A 22,361-nucleotide genomic window follows, 5' to 3' on the forward strand; every position below is an offset into this window, starting at 1 on the left:
TACATAATTAGGATATTCCATGTGATCCAAAAGGTTAATCGAACTACACGCGTCCCCTTGTAAGTTTACCTACTAAGGACCAGGCGCCAACAAGCCCCATGTGCAGAGATTCCGCTCAGCACACAGGACTCCGCAGTCAGGGTGCCCCACGTGCAGAAATTCCGCTCAGTACACAGGAATCCGCAGTCAGGGCGCCCCATGTGCAGAGGCTCCGCTCAGCACACAGGACTCCGCAGTCAGGGCGGAGAACTCTGCCTACCCTGAATAAACAGGAAATGACATACGTGAAGAGAAAGTCTGCTATTTTGAATGCATTTTCAGCAATCCTAACTCAGAGAAGTGTCTTCCTCCATCCTTCTGCTCTTTGCACCAATCTTACCCCCAACATGGCTGAAGGACTTGAGGAGAAGGCCCCCCTTTTCACCAAGACTGAGTTAAACATAATCATTAAGGGGGTTGTGACCAAGTGTCACCACTTGCAATATTTGCATCATGTGTGCTCTCTGCAGTGCTACCCAGATTAACTACATCTTTGTGCCCTAGTTTCTCCCTAAATACTTTTACTCAAGGTCACCATTGTCCCCTCCTTCTAAGTAAGGCCTCCTTTGTGGGCCTTTTGCCCACAGTACCTGCTTATGGCCAGCCCCCAGAGTGCTCCCCTGCTTCTCTGCGTCCCATTTGTCAAATCACCTGATTGCACCAAAAATCTATCGGGATTTCTGGCTGATCACTTGACTGTGACTGGATATTTGGGAAGACAGGTCTTTCTCACAAGCTCTCTAACTTACCTGTGCAACAGTGGTTTGTTCCATCAGGCTGCAACTCCTGGAGTAGCCGATCCCAGTATTGTAACAAAACCGCAATGGCATTTCCTTACTTCGTAAGGTAAACAGCGCCTACTTGCCGAATCCTGCAAACAGTGCCTTCGTATTGAATCCTAGAACAAAAGAAAAGGAAGAGAACTACCTCAGTTTAGTGTGCGCTACATATTGGGCTACAGATATAGACAACAACTGGAAATAGCCTACAAAGCAAGACGAACACCAAATTGTTTTCTAACTCATAGTGTGTTTCTGTGAGGCTTCCTTAGATAGTCCAGTTTGGGACAAACTGTTTTTATTATTCCCCGACTTAAGTGACTTTGGGTCTCTCTGATATGATCTGGAATTAAGACCTTGTTCAATTAGCACTTTCGGGAGCTGTGGACTTAACAGCTGTAACCAAGAACCAATTACTGGGATTCTACTTTGTTTCGAAAATCTATCACATTTCTTTACTTTGGTAAGCATTAGTAGTGTAGTCACACAACGTCATACAAAGACTCTTGAATCATTGTACGTGTTTTGATGCTAACGTATACTGTGTTCCTTATGTACAGGTATTTCCCTCACTATGAAAATGGAAGCAAACAGTAACAGCACATTCAACTGAGTATTTACCCGGAAGGCCCAGGATAGTGATAGAGAAGATCCATCTCTGTCTTTCTCATCCCCAACCCCTTTCCATTTGTGAACATCTTACAATTCCTAAGCTTAATGTAGCGCTTGAGAGCTCTACAGAAGGGAGTGCATGGACTATCCATGCTTTTGCACAAGGCCTGAGGTTTGCAGGTGAGTGGCAAGCATAATACCAGGTATCCTCAACTGTATGAGGGACTAGATATCTACCTGAATAATGCAGCACAGGCCTAAATATGGCAGGGCATCACCACGCGCTACAAACGGCAGGGGAAGCAGTGCCATAAACGCTGGAAGGACTTGCATCGCTGGCCCCATATTATGGCCCAGGACATTATGGGTGTGTACTCCCAGCCACATACACCACACCCACCCATGACACCACTGTACCGGATGGTTCAGAGCGTTGCCTGGCCGATCCTCCATGCTCAGCTGGAAGAGTCTGAGCAGCAGAGAGACGGTAAGTACATGTACCTTATTATTTGTCACACAGTTTGACGTGAAGTGTGAGAGAGATGTCCTGTCATGTGTTGTATGTGACCTTTAACATAATCTGAGTCATGGCTGCAAAGCTTCCCAGGTCCATGCATGGCTATTTTCTGCTTTTTACTAAGAATTGTGTGATGTATAATGGTTACAACAGGATTACAAGTGCAACTTTTCAGCGAAAATGCTGAAACTGGCATAACTAGCCACACAAGGACCTTTTAAAGTTTGAAGCTATGCTGACTTTTTTCATTTAAAATGTTTGTTGTTATTGTGAAAGTTTGTGATGTTACTATACTCTAATAAGCAAGTTTTGTGTATGTTGCTTGTCTTGACTAGGTTTACATGTAGCTTTTCCTTACTTCATACTATACATACGTATCCGTAATTTAGTATGTGCCCATATTTTATGAAGAATGTGATACAATTTACTTAACATAAATAAATATATATATATCTATATATATATATCTATATATATATATATGTATACCAAATAATTTCAACAACTTCTATATAGCAATACTTGCTAATTTTCTAGGTTTGTAATGTTCTGCTGAAATACTTTTTTATTGGAAGAGAAACAGTGCCTGTACCCAGTTTAGTTGCTGCCTGTTCACTTGGGTCATTTGTTTAAAAAAAAAAAAATTACCATTTAAAAAAAAAACTTCAACTTGATATGTGTGTTATCTTATCTTTACTATGAATTATTTATTTAAAGTTTATCTAGTCCGCATGATTTATAAATGACTGCACAGGATATCCTATTACTTTGGTCAAGCAACAAAATTATTAGCAAAATGTAAACTTGTTTTTTTTATTTGGATACTATTTTAACCACACATATATTTGTGTTTTTTTCCTTCTGGGCTGGCCAAGCAACATCTCAACTGGACCAGGGGCCGCAAACAAGATCTTTAGCTCAGAGGTGGGTACGTCTTCTTGATGCATCGAGTGAGGAGCAGGAGGAGGAACCGAGTAGCAGGAGGGGTAGTGCCCCACCTAGAGAATTACATGCTCAACAACTAAAATACTCCTGGCATAGGCTGGACAGGCTCCTTGGATAAGGGGCGAAAGATTTAGGGGGTCACTACGACCCTGGCGGTCGGAGCAGTAGTGGAGGTATTACCGCCAATAGGCTGGTGGTACATACCTCCACTATTATCCCATTGGCGGTTTGGCCAAAGCCAAACCGCCAATTTAACACACCAGCGGCCACGGCGGTAATGACTGTCGGGCTGGAGACTACAGTCTCCAGCCCGGCGGCCGTCACTAGGCCGCCCATGGCATTTTGACCTCGCTCACCGCCATGGTTTCCTTGGTTCCTGTATCAGTGCCAGGGAATTCCTTCCCTGGCACTGATAGGGGTTTCCTATGCCCCCCTCCCCAGAGTCCCCCCCTTCCAACCCCCGAACATATACACACATACATGCACATACATACACACCCATACACACATGCATACACACATTCACCCACGCATGCATGTATTCATACACATTCACTGAACACTTACGAACATACATCCAGGCACACACGCAATCACCCTACACAACATGCACGTACACACACACCCACCCACTCATGCACACATGCATTACACATGTATGCACGCATTCAAACACAGTCACACATCCCCCCACACACGCACACAACACCCTCCACCCCCCTCTCCTGTAGGAGAACCCGACATACCTGCTTGCAGGGGGTCCTCTGGCAAGAAACGGGACGTGCAGCGTCCACCAGCAAAACACCGGCAGGCCGTATCATGGAACATGATACGGGAGGTGGTGTTTTGCTGGCGTGGAGCTACTGCTGGCAGGAGCGCCACCTTACTGCCGTCTGCTGCCATGACTGTAGCCGGAATTCCGCCAGCCTTCTGGCGGATTTCCAGCTACAGTCATGATTCCATGGAGGGTCGATAGCCACAGCAACAGTATGTTGGCGGCTGTCGCCGTGGCGGTATTTGCCGCCAAGCTTGTAATGAGGGCCTAAGTTTCTCCTCCTGACCTACAAGAAGAGCAAGTTGAAGTGGTGTCCCTAGAGCAAGCCCCAACACAATCTGTGCCTGCCCCGGCCCTCCCTAACTCCTGAGGCCCCCATTCCATTGTAGCCTCCAGCTGTACCCCCTGCAAGTACTTCTTGACCCAGTACCCACCTAAAAGACCATGAGCGAGGGACACATCTGCCCTGACACCCCACACCCTTCTTATCATGCTGAATGTCTTCCCTGTGGGGGTCGCTAGTGAACCCAGTGCAAGATGGCTAAACTCTATTGTACCTCTGCCAGCCAGGGAAGAAAATCTGACAGTTATCTGCTATTGCAGCGTTCATCTGACCTTGCGGCATGGCACACGATGAGGGGGTGCTGCAGAGTACACAATTCACACTTTAAAAGTGTGAGTAGTGCATCAGAACATCCACATGCCTGTGACTGACCCGTGCGCTCCGGACACGGCCTAAGATGGCAGCCGCCTAACCGGCTGCACTCCTGCTGAGGAGCTGAGTGCCATGGCTGAGGGACGATCAGTGCTCCCGCCTTAGACTTGGTGAGGCATAACTACAAATGGTGGTGAATACTGAAGCAGACCCGCAGTGTGAGAGGGGTGACCCGCACAGACTGATGGCAGGAGTTGAATGCTGCCGTGGCTGGGTTCTCTGCAGTGACACGCCTGAAGGGGACTGGGAACCCAGCTGGGTGGTGAAGCAGAGCTGGTGCAAACTCTTGCAGATCCTGTGACATGCTCTAATGGATGCCCCCAAGGTGGAAAAGCAGACTGGATGCAGATTTCCTCAGGGGTGGACGCATTTGGCAATGAAACGAGACAAAGATATGAAATACAATGACAGACAGGCCTGGTGACTGCGCACGTGTTGCACTTGTCGTGTCGCTGCGAGTGTGCTGAGTACTGACACGGACTCAGGTGGAGGTTGAACACCGATAACTTTATTCTCATGCCGCTACTTTCCAAGATCCTTTTCCTGTGTCCCCGCACCCTTTTATCTCCCTCCACTACGTCACCAAGGACGCGCTCAAACTCGCGAGGTACCAGAGGGGAAACACCTTTAAACCCCCTTGGCTCCACAGGGGAGTGGGCTTGCCCACTCCTACGGCAACACTACAATCCTCCCCAACGGGGGAGACAAACGAAACAAATAGTGTTCAAAATCAAACGGTGGATTGTTGAAACCACACAACCTGAGACAGTGTTGGATGGGGTGGCACTTGCGCTGTGTCACAGGTGCCGGGATCAGTCACACTCAAAGTCTGTATATCGCCGGGACGGATCTCGGTTGTACCTCAAATGGTACCGCCCACCCCCGAACCTTCCTGACGCTGGCAACTGGTTTGGGCCCTCACCAGGCATCTCAGTCCTTGCGGATGACTCTTGGGCCTGCGCCGATGTTGGAAGTGCCGCCTGCTCTTGTTATCTCATCGTGGGTCCCTCAGCTGGGGGCCTCCCACCGTCGCCTGTGCTCTCCTGACGGCCTGAGTCTCCTCCTGGATTGGTACTGGTGTCAGCTATGACCGTGCTGTCTCTTCCATAGTCATGGGATGTAGAGTGAGATAGGCGTTTGAACTGTGCTACGTTGCTTGTTACCATCTCTAAACCCCGGCGGGCTGTCACCATAGTGCCTTTCACGGCGATCACTGTCCACGGTTGTGCCTCGAAAGGCAGAGGGAACTTGCCTCCTGGGTGGCGGTCTTTGACCAGGACGGCGTCTCCCACTCGCACCTGGACCGCTCGAGCTCTCCGCCTCCTGGAGGCATAGGCGTTAGTGCTGGATCTCCTTGTTGCGGACTGGTTTTGTGGTGGTGGTTGTGTTGCACATGAGGGGTGATGTGGAATGGCATCTGTTATTGTCCTTCCGAAGCAGAGTTGGCTTGGGGTCACACCAGTGGTAGTGTGGGGTGTGACCCGGTACTCCTGTAGAAATGCATAGATGGCGCTCTCTAAGTTCCTGGATTCCGCCGTGGCATTGTGGACCACTTTGTTCAGTGTTTTGACGAATCGCTCTACCTCCCCTTTCGCTTGTGGCCATCGGGGCGTGATTCGCCGATGTTTAGTGTTGGTGGAAGCCAGAAAGTCTGTCCATTCTCGGCTGTTGAGGGGGGGCCATTGTCCATGCGTATTTCACCGAAAAGACTGTGTGTAGCCATTAACTTCTCGAGCTTAGGGATGACTGTGTGTGCGGACGTGGACTGTATCAGCTCTACCTCTGGGTATCGTGAGTAGTCGTCGACCACTACCACCATGTATGATCTGTCGGGTAGACTCCCGAAGTCAGCGCTCACGCTTTGCCACGAGGCCGAGGGGTCTTCTTCGGTGATGACCGGCGCTGGGGGGTCAGGGGAACCACTGGCCTGGCATACTAGGCATCCCTTGACAGTGTCCTCTACCAGCTGGTCTAGTCCTGGAAACCAAACTTTGTTCCGGAGCCGGTTTTTGGATTTGACAATACCCTGGTGGGCTCCATGGGCAAGGGACACGGCTCGGGCCGTCAGACTGGACGGCATCACCAGGCGGAGTCCTCTCAGTAGGCAGCCATCCTTGCTTACCGGGAGCTCGTGTATGACGTTGAACAAGGAGTGAAGTATGGATTGGGCGTCATGCATGCGGAAGGTGTCTGGGCGTTGGAGTGGTCGCCAGTCCACCGACCGGGTGGCTTTTATTGCAATCTGTAGACATTCGTCTTGGTTGGTGGCTGCTACCACTTCGCTGAGCGGTATGGGCAAGGGTCTGGCTCGGTCTACCACAAACTGCACGTACTCCTCCGTCTCCTGGGCTTCCGCCACTTCTTGGGGGGTGACTAGGTGGGAATGGCATGACAAAAAGTCAGTGGGGTTCCTCGTTCCTGGTTGGTATTCCACAGTAAAGTCGAATTCTTGGAGCTGCAATATCCACTTTTCGATTCTGGGGGGAGGTTTCGAGGATGACCCCCTGAAGAGAGGCAGCAGTGGTTTGTGATCAGTCACTACTGAGAATGGTTTGCCGTACAGGTACAGGTGGAAGTGGCGGCACCCCCAATAGATGGCGATGTCCTCTCGTTCGATTTGGGAGTACCTCTGCTCCACTGGCGTGAGCGTGCGGCAGGAAAAGCGATGGGGGACCAGTCTCCACAGTCTTGCTTTTGTGCTAGGATAGCCCCTAGGCCCGTGGGGCTGGCATCAATGTCCAGCTGTGACTCCCGTCAGGGATCGAAAAATGCCAGCGTGATATCGGGGGAGTGTGCGTCTTTGGTGGCTTGGAATGCGTGCTCCTGTTCTCTCCACACCCACTGGTGGTCTGCTTGGTGAGCTGTCTTAGAGGGGCAGTGATGTCCGACAAGTTCCTCATGAACCAGCCACATTATGTGACCATGCCAAGGAAGCTTCGGACCCCCCAAACAGACGTGGGGACCGGGGCCTCTTGAATGTCTCTGACTTTGTGTAGGTCTGGTCCGATTCCGTGTTCGGAGAACCAGTATCCGAAGAAACAGATCTCCCGCTTGAGGAAGTCACACTTTTCTCGGTGAAGTGTCAGTCCCTGCTTCTGCAGTCTTACAAACATAGCTCGCAGTCTCCTCATGTGTTCATCCAAGGTTGGGGCATGTACCAGGAGGTCATCACTCACATTGAGGACCCGCGGGAGCCCGTGCAGCACCCCTTTTATGGCGTGTTGAAAGACTTCTGGCGGACTGGAAATGCCGAAGTTAAGCCATGTGTACCGCCAGAGGCCGGTGTGCGTGGAGAAGGTGGTTATCGACCGAGAGTCAGGGTGTAGCACGATTTGATGATACCCCGATCTGAGGTCCATTTTGGAGAACCACGGGATCCGGCTAGTTCGCTGAGGATGCCATCTATGGTTGGAGTTAGGTGCCTTTCTCTCTTAATTGCCTGGTTTGGTATGTGCATGTCCACGCAGATGCGAACGGCTTCTGGTTGCTTGGGTTTCTGCGCCACGACAATTGGAGACACCCATGGGGAAGGGCCTGAGACTCTTTTGATGATGCCCGCCCGCTCCAGGAGTTGTAACTCCCGCTCTCCTTTTGGGCACAGGTGGAACGCTACCCACCGATGTCTGAGGGCTACAGGGGAGACCAATTCGCCTATGTGGAGCCAGAGTGGTGGCCCTTTCAGGCAGCCAATGCTTTCGAAGAGGGAGCTGAACTCCTCCACTAGGTCCTTCAGAGCACTGGCATGGATGCCAAATGCAAAGTGCACTAGGTTGCGGTCTTGGGCGGTCTGGCAGCCAAGCAGAAACCCTGATCCTTCTTTGGACACATAGATTTTCCTGGCCCTGACCGTGTCGTTGTGGGCAACTTCCGCGGTGAACACCCCAGATATTTCCAGAGGTTGGGTGTTGCCGAATGCGAAGGCTTGCACTCCTGTGGGTCTGAGTGGCGGCAGCGGCTTGGATAGCTTCGGATATTCATCCATGGCCATCAGGTTTATGGAGGTACCGGTGTCAACTAGTGCCGATACGGGAAGCCCTTGAATGAGAACTTGGCACGTGGGTAGCCGCCGGTATCCGATGGTGTGTATCACGTGAACTATCTGGTGGTCACCATCCATATCACTGTCCGAGTCTGGGCCCGGTGCGCTCTCAATTGCTTTGACTGACCTCTTCGATGTGGGGCTGCCGTCTTCATCGTAGACCGGCAGACTTTCTCACGAAGTGGTTGCCTTCCTGCACGCGCTGCATGTTTTTCCCCAGGCTGTGCAGGTGCCGGGCCGCCGCACCACTTGCAGGGTCTGCCTTTTTGCCTCCCTTTGTAGCTGTCGACTTTTGCTTGCGGTGTGTTAGTGGTCACTGCATTGACCGTCTCTATTTTGACTTGTACTGTCGGTGCTTGCTCCATGTGCGCAGCACGTGCTCTTGACAGTTCTTGGGATCGCCCAACGATGAGGATGTCCCTCATTAGCATGTTTGGTTGTAGCAGGATGCGCTCCCTGAGCTTCGATGACGAGCATCCTTGGATGAACTGCGCCCAAATTTAATCTTCTTCATCGGGCAGTGTGCAGGTGCTGGCTAGCTCTTTTAGCTGTGCGTAGAAGACATCAACCGACTCGTCAGGCGTTTGGCGGTCATGTGTGTGGCCTTGCCTCTGTCACCGACTTGAACCCCCTGAGGTGTAGGAGGAGGGGACTCTGTCGCTCTGCTTGGACATCCAGAGCCTCGAAGTAGGTTTTGAGGTGCTCCACCCATACCTTCCACCTTGCGGCCTGGGTGGGGCTCCTGTGACGGTGAATGGTTCCAAGGGAGGTATGCCAACCATGGCGAGGGGTTCTGGGGGTTTGATGTGCGCTGTGCAGTTAGTGCTTGGAGTCACTGGCTTCCTTACCTCCAGAAGTTGATGAATGTTGCCTCCTGCTGCACCACCTCCTTGCATGTCTGGGAGGAGAGATCTCCGTTGTGTGGCCTGGAAAGGTTGCAGGGTGATGATCCAGGGCCGTAGACGGCTGGGGGTGGCAGTATGTCCACAGAGCGCTGGGCGGGGCCTGGTGCAGGGCAAGTTACTCGAGGGGCACCTCAGCCGTGGACAGGGGTTGTCCAGGGAGGGCCTTGCAGGGTGTGGCGTACCTCTACTTCGGTTGTTCTTCTTGCAGGTTGCTAGCAAAGTTGGAGGGTGTGGTAATACTCTCGGCCCTCAGAGGAAGCGCACGCGGCTGAGGGTGTGGCAGTGGGTGTTGGCTGCTGCCCGGGAATATAACGCCGCGGGCTGGTAGAGCGCAATGTCGTCACCTGTTTTGTCGGCTGTGGCCTCTTGCTGCTTTGTGCTGCGGGGGGCGTATCTGGTCGGGCCTCAGTGGATCTGTGGCCGGGCTGCAGCCGGGTTGTGCGTGTCTCAGCACACGCTGGGCTCGATCGGTGAGCGGTGCAGCATGGAGCAGGAGAGGTGCCGCATGTTGGGGTGCAGGCACTACCTAGAGAAGGTAGGCCCACCCTCGTCGGCAAATGTTGTGTCGCTACAAGTGTGCTGAGTAATGACACAGACTCGGGGTGGAGGTTGAACACCGATAACTTTATTCTCATGCCGCTACTTTCCAAGATCCTTTTCCCGCATCCCCGCGCCCTTTTATCCCCCTCCACTATGTCACCAGGGGTACACTCAAACTCGCGCAGTATCAGAGGGGAAATACCTGTAAACTCCCTTGGCTCCACAGGGGAGTGGGCTTGCCCACTCCTATGGCAATACTACAGCACTAAGCCTTGTGCTGCCCTACAGAACACTTTGTCCCGGGCTGGTGGCCTACGTCATCTGCCCCGTGCAATACGATCTCGCTGCATTCCCCCTTTTTTGGTTAGGGAACCTGCTGGCTGGGATAGACTGACTTAAGGAGTGCTAATAAAGCACCGGGTCCATATATTCTCGTGCAGCTGCTGATGGGGCGAACGTGCTGCAGGGTGCCAGCTGTAGGAACATTGCTGATTTAGGACCTCCTGAGCAAGCAGTGGCTTTCTGGGACAAAGTTCCCCCTAGATCCTGTGAAGTTTGCAGACCGGCTGGAGATCTGAGCTGGGGGCAGGTCTGGACTGAGAATCTGGAAATAGGTGTTTCATGAATGGCTGTCATGAGACTCCAGCCTGATACCGAGAGGGGTGTGTGAGTGTGGGTACTGTGTGAACCGGAGGGACTTCAGAGATTTCCAGGACATGTTACAAAATCACTTGCACATACCAATATTTTGCTTGGACTTATAGCAGCATTGCTTCCCCCCGCCCGTACCTCACCTGTGGGGACCCACACTTGGCTTTCATGATGGGGAAGGCTGATATGCGTCAATCAGGCCTCACCTTTGAGACCTGGTGGCTCACCAAGTCGCAGCCTGACCCACCCAACCTCTGATCCTGAGCACGTTCCAGTATCGCCTGAGAAACCCCCCCCCCGAAGCTTCACTACTGGAAAGAAGCACAGCTTTGAGTCTATTAGTGGGAAAATAGACGCCCTTAATATCCGAATCCACCACATGGCAGCCAAAACAGAAAAACAGACAACTCACATTGCTGATTCGGAGCGACGCATCTCCACTGCAGAAAATGACCTGCAAAGAGTCTCCTTGAAACGCCTCAATGAGGAAAAAGTTTTAGAAGAGATCGAGGCCAAGAATGAGGATTTAGAAGCACGGTCACACTGGAATAATCTCAGGATCAGAGGTGTGCAGAATCCACAAATACTGGTAGATTGGAACACTATGTAGAGGCTGTGATTGGTGAAATTTTTGGCGCAGATAATCTGTCGAAAATGCTGGTAGCGGAGAGAACGTACAGGTCGCTGCAGCTTGACATCCTACTGGGGCACTGCCACGGCCTAAAATAGCCAGGCTTCTTAACTATAGCGACAGAGATGCAATGCTCCGCCTAGGGCATGAACGTAAGGCAATCCAATACCAAGGATGTGACATTGCATTTTTCATTACTTCACGGCTCGCGGTTCAGGCTGTGTGCAGGGATTTCCTCACGGTCAAAAAGAAGCTGTTACAATTAGAGGTACCATATTTCATGTTATACTGGCCCATCTGCGGATCAACCATGGAGGGCACAAAAAATAATGACGACTCAGATAGTCGCAATGAACTATGTCAGAACACTAACTACGAAACATCACAAGTAGCCTGACTCGGACCGGGATGAAGTGGATGGGTAGATGACTGTCCCCTCAAGTGTGTCGCACCAGGCAGGAACCTAGATGTGGCACAAGCACAGATGGCAATGCATCTCTGTAGCGTGCTAGAAAGGTAGGAAGCAGTGTGGTTGGTATACGCATGCTCAGCCGTCGACATTGCCTAAAGAACTACCTGCAGACCTGCTCACAGGGTAAAAGCTTGACACACAGAGTGCCTGAAAACTAGGTTAAGTAATCCTCAAAAACGAGACAGGTGTTGGCATATTTAGGCATCATGTTCACATTGCCTTATTACAAGAGACACACTTAACTAGACATACTGAAGGAGGTGTGGAGAAAAGCTGGGCAAGCACTCTGGTTGCCTCGTTGTACTTTTCCTACTCTAGAGGAGTTTTGTTGCTGGTGAGAAAAGGTGTGCGGTTTAAACTCAATCACTCAGAAACAGATGACCAAGGGTGCTGGGTGGTAATACTGTCGTAGTTGGACTCTTGCTCTGGGCAAGACTGCCGGTTCAAGAATGACAGTACTTATGTTTGTAGGCGACTGTGCCTATCCTACAACAAGTTGTGACTGTAGTCGCAACCCTTTCGGTTAACTAGCAGTAGCCCACCAAGAACCCAAACAGTTAAAGGTGATTTGTGGCAGCCTTTACACATGGACTCAGAAGTATGACATCTCAGGGAGTGTCATGGTTAAACGGAGATTACCCCTTTCTCACAGATACATCATGTCTCAACCAAACACAGGCAATAACGAAGATGCAGGAAGGTTTTAAAGGTTTTTATTTAGCACAATCCACAGTAAATTGCATGGGCTGCAATGATTAGGATAATGAATAGTGCAAGAAATAGAATTGTAAAGACAAGAGTCATGATTATGAAGACCCCCACCATCTTGCTGTAATATGGGAAGACAGAGTGTATAATATGTCCTAGTACCATATCATAATAGGCCTAACCTGCTACCTAGAGCAGAGCTGGGTATATTAAACCTAATCTGCCAATGCCCTGTCCCTGTAAGGAGCCCCCAACCCTTGTTACCTTGGAATGAGATCTTGAGCTCAGACTCCGTAGGAACACGAAGTCCGGGTCAGCGTCAAGAAGACGTGCAGCATCGATAGCAGCAATGGCATCAGGTCGGAATCCCTCTGATTATCTGTCTAAAGTGTGATGTATTTATACAGATCTACTTGGACCCCTGACGTAGGTTGTTCCCAAACAATAGATAACACAGCATGCTTGGGACGGTAATTAATATAAACAATTCCCTCAAAAGCGTGAAGAAGGAAAGTACCTAATGTGAACACCTACAGTTTGTTTGTCTTTGTCGCATGAGTTGAGACCTTAGTGCAGTGGCACTGATAACATAAAGCTAAACAAAATGGCCTCACTATAAACAAGGCAGCCATCTTAGATGAATTAATTAAATAAATGGGCTAAGACAGAGAAAGCTAAGTAGGTTAAAAGTCACTAGTCTGCAAGCCAAATGCTAAGCTAACTCCTGTTTTCCCATTAAAACAAACTAGGATTCACTACACCCTCCCGATTGCCGTGACAAGTATGACGCCATTACAGGACGCCACCAAAGGTGAGGGAATCCGAAAGCTAAAAAAAACTGCACTGGACTAAAAGCGAAGCATAAAAACAAAAGTTAAAAAACATGGTTAAAATTAAATGTCTAAAAACATACAAAAGAGACTTAAATGTCAACCATGACAAGCACAGCAGGCAAAAGTAAGAATCATACTGCGACATTTAGCTTGGTAAAAAACAAAAAGTCTAATCATTGTTTTGGGGAACTATAGTCATGATCTTGAAGAGTAGCTCCGAAGTCACCGACTAAAAAGTCATAAAAAAATTAGGCCAAATCGTCTGATGTAAGATCGATCACCTGGGAAGATGGATTCATGGAGCAAAAGTGCGCAGTAGTCTCTTGTGCAGGTCCACCTGCATTTGTGCCATTTTCTGTGGAATGAAGAGCCAACTCAGTCAACACGGAGTGTTCATAAGTGGCCTTGCGGATCAGCCTTAGTCTCATGGGGCACAACAGTGTATGAACCCTCATCGGGGACATCAGCAGTTTTTGGTCCACAGGAGGCACTGGCAAGACGGCAAGACACACTGGCCCTCATTACAACCCGGCAGGAAAAAAAATTGCATTACGACCACGGCAGAAACCGCCAACATAGACAGCCACATTAACACTCCGACCGCCACGGCGGTACAAACAAATAGCGCAGCGGTAACCGCCAACAGACAGGCGGAAGACAATGTACCGCCCACCCTATCACAACACGACAATCCGCCACCTTTTCCGGGGCGGAACCAACGCGAATGAAAACACGCGGGAAAAGGTACACAGAACGGAAAATCACTCCCCTTTCCACACTCCACGAGGAACCAGGACGCCATGGAGCCAGAACTGCAGATCCTGCCGGCGATGGTCTTCCTGCTCCTCTAACAGGAGCTCCAACGACGGCAGCGACGACCACGGTGAGTACTGCACCTACAACACAGGGAAGGGGGGAGGGAAAAGAGAGTGACACACACACGCAACACGCAGCACCCCCACCCCCAACACCATACACACAAATACATGCTGCAACATTACATATACACTCCCCCACCCCCCCTTTGAATAACGCAAGGACAAAAGGAAATGATTTGAATGATTGTAATCAATAAAAATCCAGTAGTCAAAACTCAAAATACAGTATATACAATTATGTACACCAACTACACAAGTCCGGATAGTGAACCAATCATTATCCGTGGACCACTGGGCCCAAAATGCATGGGCGAGGCCCACACTAGATACCTGACTGGAAACGGAGAGAACACTGCTGGGGCATAAGACCGAAAATATAGAGGCACCTCAGGAGGAGGGGGAGGGGGGACACCTCAGTCTAATGAACGCACAATGCGACTACTCAACGAGGGGGCTCCATGCCCATTGATGTATCCTGGGGAGTGCAAAGCCACAGTCTCTCAAGTCTCTCCAGTGGGTGGTTTGCCCACTGCATTATCCTGGGGAGTGCAAAGCCACAGTCTCTCAAGTCTTTTCAGTGGGTGGTTTTCCCACTGCATTATCCTGGGGAGTGCAAAGCCACAGTCTCTCAAGTCTTTTTAGTGGGTGGTTTGCCCACTGCTTTATCCTGGGGAGTGCAAAGCCACAGTCTCTCAAGTCTTTTCAGTGGGTGGTTTGCCCACTGCTTTATCCTGGGGAGTGCAAAGCCACAGTCTCTCAAGTCTTTCCAGTGGGTGGTTTGCCCACTGCTTTATCCTGGGGAGTGCAAAGCCACAGTCTCTCAAGTCTTTTCAGTGGGTGGTTTGCCCACTGCTTTATCCTGGGGAGTACAAAGCCACAGTCTCTCAAGTGGATAACAGTCTCCACTGGTTCTGGAGGGGGCTTTGTGCCCAGAGTGCTTCATCCTGCCAAAGACTGAGGTAGTGGATGTATCTCTCCACTGGTTCTCGAGGGGGCTTTGTGCCCAGAGTGCTTCATCCTGCCAAAGACTGAGGTAGTGGATGTATCTCTCCACTGGTTCTGGAGGGGGCTTTGTGCCCAGAGTGCTTCATCCTGCCAAGAATTGAGGTAGTAAATGCCTTTCTCCACTGAAAGTGATGCTTCATGGAAGCTGCCCAGACTCCTGGAACTCACCAACAGCCTCGGACGACTGGGGATGGCAGCCATGTCTGCGGTGGTGCCACTGGCTCAGGATGTCACGGGGCTGCTGGCGGTGCTTGCAGCGGGCTCTGTGGCGGCGGTGCTGGTGGCGGGCACTGTGGCGGCGGTGCTGGTTGCGGGCTCTGTGGCGGCGCTGCTGGCAGCGGGCTCTGTAGTGGCGGTGGTGGCGGCGGGCTCTGTGGCAGCGCTGCTGGCGGCGGGCTCTGTGGCGGTGGTGCTGGTTGCGGGCTCTGTGGCGGCGGTGCTGGTTGCGGGCTCTGTGGCAGCGGTGCTGGCGGTGGGTTCTGTGGCAGCGGTGCTGGTGGCGTGGTCTGTGACAGCGGTGCTGGCTGCGGGCTCTGTGGCAGCGGTGCTGGTGGCGTGGTCTGTGACAGCGGTGCTGGCTGCGGGCTCTGTGGCAGCGGTGCTGGTGGCATGTTCTGTGGCAGTGCAGGTGGCGCTGCAGGCAGCGCTGCAGGTGGCGGTCTTCTCCGCCGTACAGGTTGGCGTCGACGTGGACAGAAGGTGTGACACTGGTCCCTCAGTCGGTGCCACCATGCCCTCTCCTGACCTGCCCTTCAGTTTCTAGCCCTTCCCCACCTTTTATGGTGGCGCAGCTGTCTTGCCACTATCCCCTTTCATTTTCCCTGACCCCTTGGTGGCAGGTGTTTTCTGCTTGTCCCTCCGGGATGTGGGCAACATTTTTAGCTTGGCAGGTGGCGGAATGTCCTTGCCCTCGCTCCGTGGCACACTGGCAGCCCTGATGGTTGGCGCACTCCAATAGCCTGCATTTGCTGGCACCACTGTGGTTGGGGATGTGGTGGCTGAGGTGCTGGGTTGGGACCTGGAAAGCCTGGCCCTAGGGATGGACGGGGGGGAGGTGTAGGGAAGAGGTCAATATTAGCCAGGAAAAGTTTTTTAGACACACTGGGATGGGTAGATGGAGGGGGTTTGGGAGTGGAGGAAGAGGTAGTGGTTGTAGGAGGTGTACGTCTGCTGAATTTGGGTGAAGGTGCATGGCCAGAGGCTGTTGGGAGGTGGATGGCTGTTGGGTGGGTGTGTGCCTGCTTTTGTGTACTTTGGGAGGAGGGCTCACTGATACACTGGGAGAGGACACAGAGGATGTGTAAATGGTAGTGGGGGTGGTGAGTGCACGTGAGGGGTGTGTGGTGATGGGCGTGCTGGTGATGGAGGTAGTGGCTGAAGATGTAGTGCATGCAGGTGTAAGTGGAGACGAGACAGGGAGGGAAGAGGAACGTGGAGGAGGGGGACACAGTGGAGGCAGTGGATGTTGGTATGTCTGCATGGGTATGATGCTTGTGTGAGTGTCTGTGAGATGTGTGGTGCTTATGTTTGCCTCAGCCACTTTTGTGTGTTGAGGTGTGTGCATGCTGGTCTGATGGTGTGCTTGGGATAGGCTCAGGTACAGGGGATTGGGTCTGGGTGGAGGAGGTTGGAGGGGGGAGGCTGGACACGGACAATGGCTGCCATCAGTGCTGAGGCCAGAGCCTGAAATGCTCTCTGTTGGGCTGCCTGGCTAGAATGAATGCCCTCCAGGTATGCATTTGTGTGTTGCAAATGCCTCTCAACACCCTGGATGGCATTCAGAATGGTAGACTGCCCAACAGTGAGGGATCTCAGGAGGTCAACAGTCTCCTCACTGAGGGCAGCAGGGCTGACTGGGGCAGGGCCTGAGGTGCCTGGGGCGAAGGAGATGCCCACCCTCCTGGGTGAGCGGGCACAGGACACACGCTGAGGGGATGCTGGGAGGGAAGTGCTGGTAGGGGGTTGGCGGCTGTACCTGTTGATGCGGGGCACAGAGGGGCCCGCCACCGCAAGGGAGCTCCCATCAGAGGAGGAGTCACTGTCACTGCTGTCACCTCCTGTCCCCGCTGTGGAGCTTCCCTCGCCCTCCGTCCCACTGGTGGCTTCAGTCTCCGTTGTTTCGCCCTCCAGGGCCAAGTGAGATGCAGCTCCCTCCTGCTCCGGTGCCAATGCTCCTCCGCCTGATGATGCTATTGCACACAAGAACAGGGAGACCACAAAAAGGGGGGGAAAGACAGAAGAAAGACATGTTCAGTGCATGCAACACCACTACATGTCCGTTGGCGGACACTACAGACACAGTAGCCCTCTGCACTACGCCATGCACTTATAGTTCCTAGATCATTCACATGCCCATGGGGTACAAGGCCTAAGCCCGATTGCTGCACACATGGAAGTAACAGAAGCCTGACTAGGTGTAGATGGCACTAACCACTATTGGGGTTGGGGTTCCACTGAACCTGCCTCACAAGGGACCTTGCCTACCAAGCTCGCCCTGGCCTAGGGGAACCCACTGCCCACCTCCTCCACCCAAACACCTCGTAATGCGCGCAGAGTCAGATGAATGAGACTGTACTCACCCCCTTGTGACTGCTGTGATGCCCTCAAGTGCCCATCCAACTCCGGATAGGCCACCGCCAGGATCCGGAACATCAGGGGGGTCATGGTGCGATGGGCACCCCTCCCACGCTGGGAGGCCATCCCCAGCTGGGCCTCCGCCATCTTCTTGCTCCAGCGGCGAAGGTCCTCCCATCTTTTCCGGTAGTGGGTGCTCCGTCTGTGGTGGACCCACAGGGTCCGGACGTCCTTGGCGATGGCACGCCAAATATCCTTCTTCTGGTGGGCGCTGACCTAGAGGAATAGTACAGAGGAAAAGGAAAATCTTTACCCGTCCGGACCGTCATACTTATTGGCCCACGTTCCCACCCTTGCCCTGACGCACATACACTCACCGTCCGCACATGCAGGCCTCAGTCCTCCCCATGTATCTTCCATCCACACCACTCGAAACAGGCATTGCCCATGCAGCATGCTCACAGTGTACTCACCTATTTGTCTGGAGGACCGTACAGTTGTATGTACTGGGGGAGGACCCCATCCACTAGTTTCGCCAACTCCTCCGAAGTGAAGGCAGGGGCCCTTTCCCCAGACACATGAGCCATCGTCGCTTCCAGACTGAGGTTACAGCAGCACTTGCAGTGTAGGTCCTCTCCTGTTGAAGGTCAGGTATCAAGTGAGTGAACAGACAGAAAATGGCAGTCACGTCCGCGGCGGTGCGTACCATCACCGCCGGCGTACATCGTCATTGGCTCCTGGGACCCATAGGGTCCAATGTTAACCAATGCAGGATTGCGCCGCGGTCTTCGACCGCCTACCGCGACGGTGTAGAACGCCAGCGCAGTTACCTCATATCCCCTTGTCCCACCTTAAAGGTCAGGCAGCCACCATTTCAGGGGGCCACATGGCATTAATACTAACTGCGTCACACCTATCTAGGCCTTGCATACACACAGTAACAGCCACATTGCGGATTAATAAATGTGTGCAAATTACATTTTGTGATACCTCAGTGTTGGCTGACTCTCTGCTCGCTGTTCTCGTCCATAGGGCACGTCCGCTGGGGCAGGTGATGAGATGGCGGCATCCTCCGGTGTACAGACCGCTGGTGGACCTGTTGACAATGGAAGAGAGAAACGTAATAGTCACCTACAGACTTGATCGTGCAACAGTCCATGAACTGTGTGCCCAGTTGGAGCCAGACCTGATGTCAGCTATCCGTCATCCCACAGGGATACCCCCTCAAGTGCAGGTCCTGTCAGTACTCCATTTCCTGGCAAGTGGGTCTTTTCAAACAACAGTGGCCATTGCATCAGGGATGTCCCAGCCAATGTTTTCTAACGTGCTGTCCAGAGTGTTGTCTGCCCTGCTGAAACACATGCGCAGCTACATCGTTTTCCATCAGGTGGAGGATTTGCCTACAGTGAAAGGTGACTTCTATGCCCTGGGACATATCCCCAACATCATAGGTGCCACTGATGGGACACATGTGGCCTTGGTACCCCCACGCAGGAGTGAACAGGTGTATAGAAACCGGAAGAGCTACCATTCGATGAATGTGCAGATGGTGTGTTTGGCCGACCAGTACATCTCCTATCTGAATGCCAAATTTCCTGGCTCAGTGCATGACGCTTACATTCTGAGGAATAGTAGCATCCCTTATGTGATGGGGCAACTCTAGAGGCACTGTGTGTGGCTAATAGGTGAGGCAAGGACCCTATACTGTGTGAATAGTTGTCTGGGTATGGGGTTGTCCCTACGGGTTAGTGTGTGTCTAACAGTTGTCCCTGGAAATTTGCAGGTGAATCTGGGTACCCCAACCTGTCATGGCTACTGACCCCAGTGAGAAATCCCAGGACAAGGGCAGAGGAACGCTATAATAAGGCACATGGACGAACTAGGAGGGTGATCGAACGGACCTTCGGCCTCCTGAAGGCCAGGTTCCGGTGCCTCCATATGAGAGGTGGTTCTCTCTACTACTCACCAAAGAAGGTGTGCCAGATCATCGTGGCCTGCTGTATGCTCCACAATCTGGCTTTGCGACGACAGGTGCCTTTTCTGCAGGAGGATGGTCCAGCTGGAGGTCTTGTGGCAGCTGTGGAGCCTGTGGACAGTGAAGAAGAGGAGGCAGAAGAAGAGGATATCAGCCACAGAAACAACATTATCCAGCAATACTTCCAGTGAGACACAGGTAAGAAGATGTCACTGCCTCACACATCTCATACTATTGTTTGAGCTATCATAAGTCTGTCATTTTCACTCAGTGTATGGACCCTGACTTGTCACTTTGCCTTTCCATTTAACAGATGTGGGTCCCACTTTGTGACCTCTGCTATATTTCCACCAGCCCTACAGCTGTGTTTCATCGGTATGTAGACATTTAAATTGACATTGCTATATTCCATAGTTATTCCAATTACACATTTGTGAAAGCACAGACTGACTCCAGATTGTTTTGTGATTGATGTGTGTTTATTTCTGTGCAAATAAGTGCAGAGGGTTGTAAAATGGGCAGGGGTGATGGTGGAGGAATGTCCATGGCAGAGTCCAGTCTATTTGTTTCACAGGTGCATTGTCCAAAGGGGCATAGGAAGTAGAGCAAGGGCAGTTGTAGGATGGACAGAGTGACAAAGTGGGACAGAAGAATGACATGCAGGGGGGTCTCATTTCCTGGTTGGGGTCTTGGCAATGTGCTCTGTCTTGTTCCTGGATCTCAGGGACCGTTTGCGGGGTGGCTCTCCATCTGCAGGGGGTGGGGTGCTGGTGTTGTGGTCCTGTGGCAGTGCCTTCTGTCCACTAGCGCCAGCTGAGGTGGAGGGCTGTTCATCTTCCAGGCTAGTGTCAGGGGCCCCTTGTTGTGCCACAGTGTCCCTCCTGGTGTTGACAAGGTACTGCAGCACCCCTGCAATGGTGACCAGGGTGGTGTTAATGGACTTCAGTTCCTCCCTGATCCCCAGATAGTGTTCCTCCTGCAGCCTCTGGGTCTTCTAAAAGTTGGCCAGTACCGTTGCCATCGTCTCCTGGTACGCTCCCATGATGTTGGAGAGGGCCTCGTGGAGAGTGGACTCCCTGGGCCTGTCCTCCCCGTCGCACAGCAGTCCTCCCAGTTCCCCTGTTTTCCTGTTCCTCTGTCCCCTGAATCGTGTGCCCTCTGCCACTGCCCCCAGGTCCTTGATTTTCTTGTGGTGGTGGGTTTGCCTGGGTTCCCTGTAGTGGTGGACACACTGCTGATTGATGTGTCCTGGGGACAGAGGGATGGGCCCGCTGGGTGGGTGCTGTGGTGGTGTTTCCTGAGGGGGGGAGGCTCTGTGGTGGCTTGTGCCAGTGTCAGGGGAACCATCTGTCCCGAGGTCCCAGATGGGCCGGGCTGGTCATCTTGATCCAGTTGTGCAGAGCTGCTGTCATCACTGTGGGCCTCTTCTGTGGGGGGACTGGTTATGTCTGGAACCTCCTGTCCGGTGACATTGGGTAGGGGTCCTGCAGGGGTGTAAAGGCATGATTATTGCATCTGTGTGTGCCATCGTGTGCAATGTGTGAGTGACTCTGTACTCCAGTGCTTGCATTCTTGTCTAGGTCCTTGTGTGATATTTGGTTTGGGGTCTGTGTGGGTATCTGTAGCGGACATGCTTTGGTGATGGGTGTCCCTGCTTTGGTGTTGCATGCAGGGTTGGTGTTGGGATGGCTGGGTTGTGATAGTGGGACATATGTGAGGTGTTGGAGCGAAGGGGGTAAGGGTCAGGGTGGGGGTATGTGATGGCATGCAGGTAGGGTGGGGGACATAATAGTTAAGAGTTGACTTACCAGAGTCCATTCCTCCTGCTACTCCTGCGAGGCCCTTAGAATGCAGTATTGCCAAGACTTGCTCCTCCAATGTTGCTAGTTGTGGGGGAGGAGGTGGGGGTCCACCGCCAGTCATTTGTACTGCAATCTGGTGTCTGGAGACCACGGAACGCACCTTCCCCCGTAGGTCATTCCACCTCTTCCTTATGTCATCCCTAGTTCTTGGATGCTGTCCCACTGAGTTGACCCTGTTGACGATTCTGCGCCATAGCTCCATCTTCCTAGCAATGGAGGTGTGCTGCACCTGTGATCCAACTAGCTGTGGCTTTACCTGGATGATTTCCTCCACCATGACCCTGAGCTCCTCCTCAGAGGACCTGGGGTGTCGTTGAGGTGCCATGATGTGGTGTGGGTGATGTGTGAGGTGGTGTGTGTTGTGATGTGTGAGGGGATGTGTTGTGTGTTGTTTGAAGTGCGTGGATGTTATGTGAGTGATGATGTTGTGTGTCTGTGGATGCTAGTGTTGTTTCTGGTGGTGTCTCTCTCTGGCCTTCTTTCGAAATTTTGGTAGTAATGGTTTGTGGGTGATGTGGGTGTGTGCTTTATATTGGATTGGGTGTGTTGGAGTGGTGTGTATATGTGTATCAGGTGTGTGTATTTGGAATTGTCCAATGTGGTTGTGTTTTGTAAATGTGTGTGTATTTTGAGCGCAGCGGTGTGTACCGCCAATGGAATACCGCGGTTGAAAGACCGCTGTGTGGATTCGTGGGTTGTGATAGTGTGGGCGTATTCCTGTTGGCGTGACGGTGTCGGTTTTGTTATCGCCAGTTTATCACTGACCTTTGGTGTGGCAGACTTGTGTGGGTGTCTGGATTATGGTGGATTCCGAGCTGTGGGTCGTAATAGCTGTAGCAGAATTCTGCCGCCGCAGCGGTGTGTTGGCGGTCTTCTGTACGGCGGTAAGCGGGATTTACTGCCAAT

General features: G+C 52.0%; 1 long non-coding RNA gene across 1 annotated transcript in view; it reads right to left on the reverse strand.

Annotated features, from left to right (window-relative positions):
- Positions 1-814: 814 nt before the first annotated feature.
- Positions 815-22,361, reverse strand: part of LOC138250159 (uncharacterized) — a 92,343-nt gene continuing 70,796 nt past the window's right edge. Inside the window, exon 3 of the long non-coding RNA XR_011194900.1 lies at positions 815-937. This is a non-coding gene — a long non-coding RNA (uncharacterized lncRNA). The remainder of the gene's footprint in view (positions 938-22,361) is intronic.

Source organism: Pleurodeles waltl, chromosome 8 (genome assembly GCF_031143425.1).
Source record: "Pleurodeles waltl isolate 20211129_DDA chromosome 8, aPleWal1.hap1.20221129, whole genome shotgun sequence".
Classification (NCBI taxonomy): domain Eukaryota; kingdom Metazoa; phylum Chordata; class Amphibia; order Caudata; family Salamandridae; genus Pleurodeles; species Pleurodeles waltl.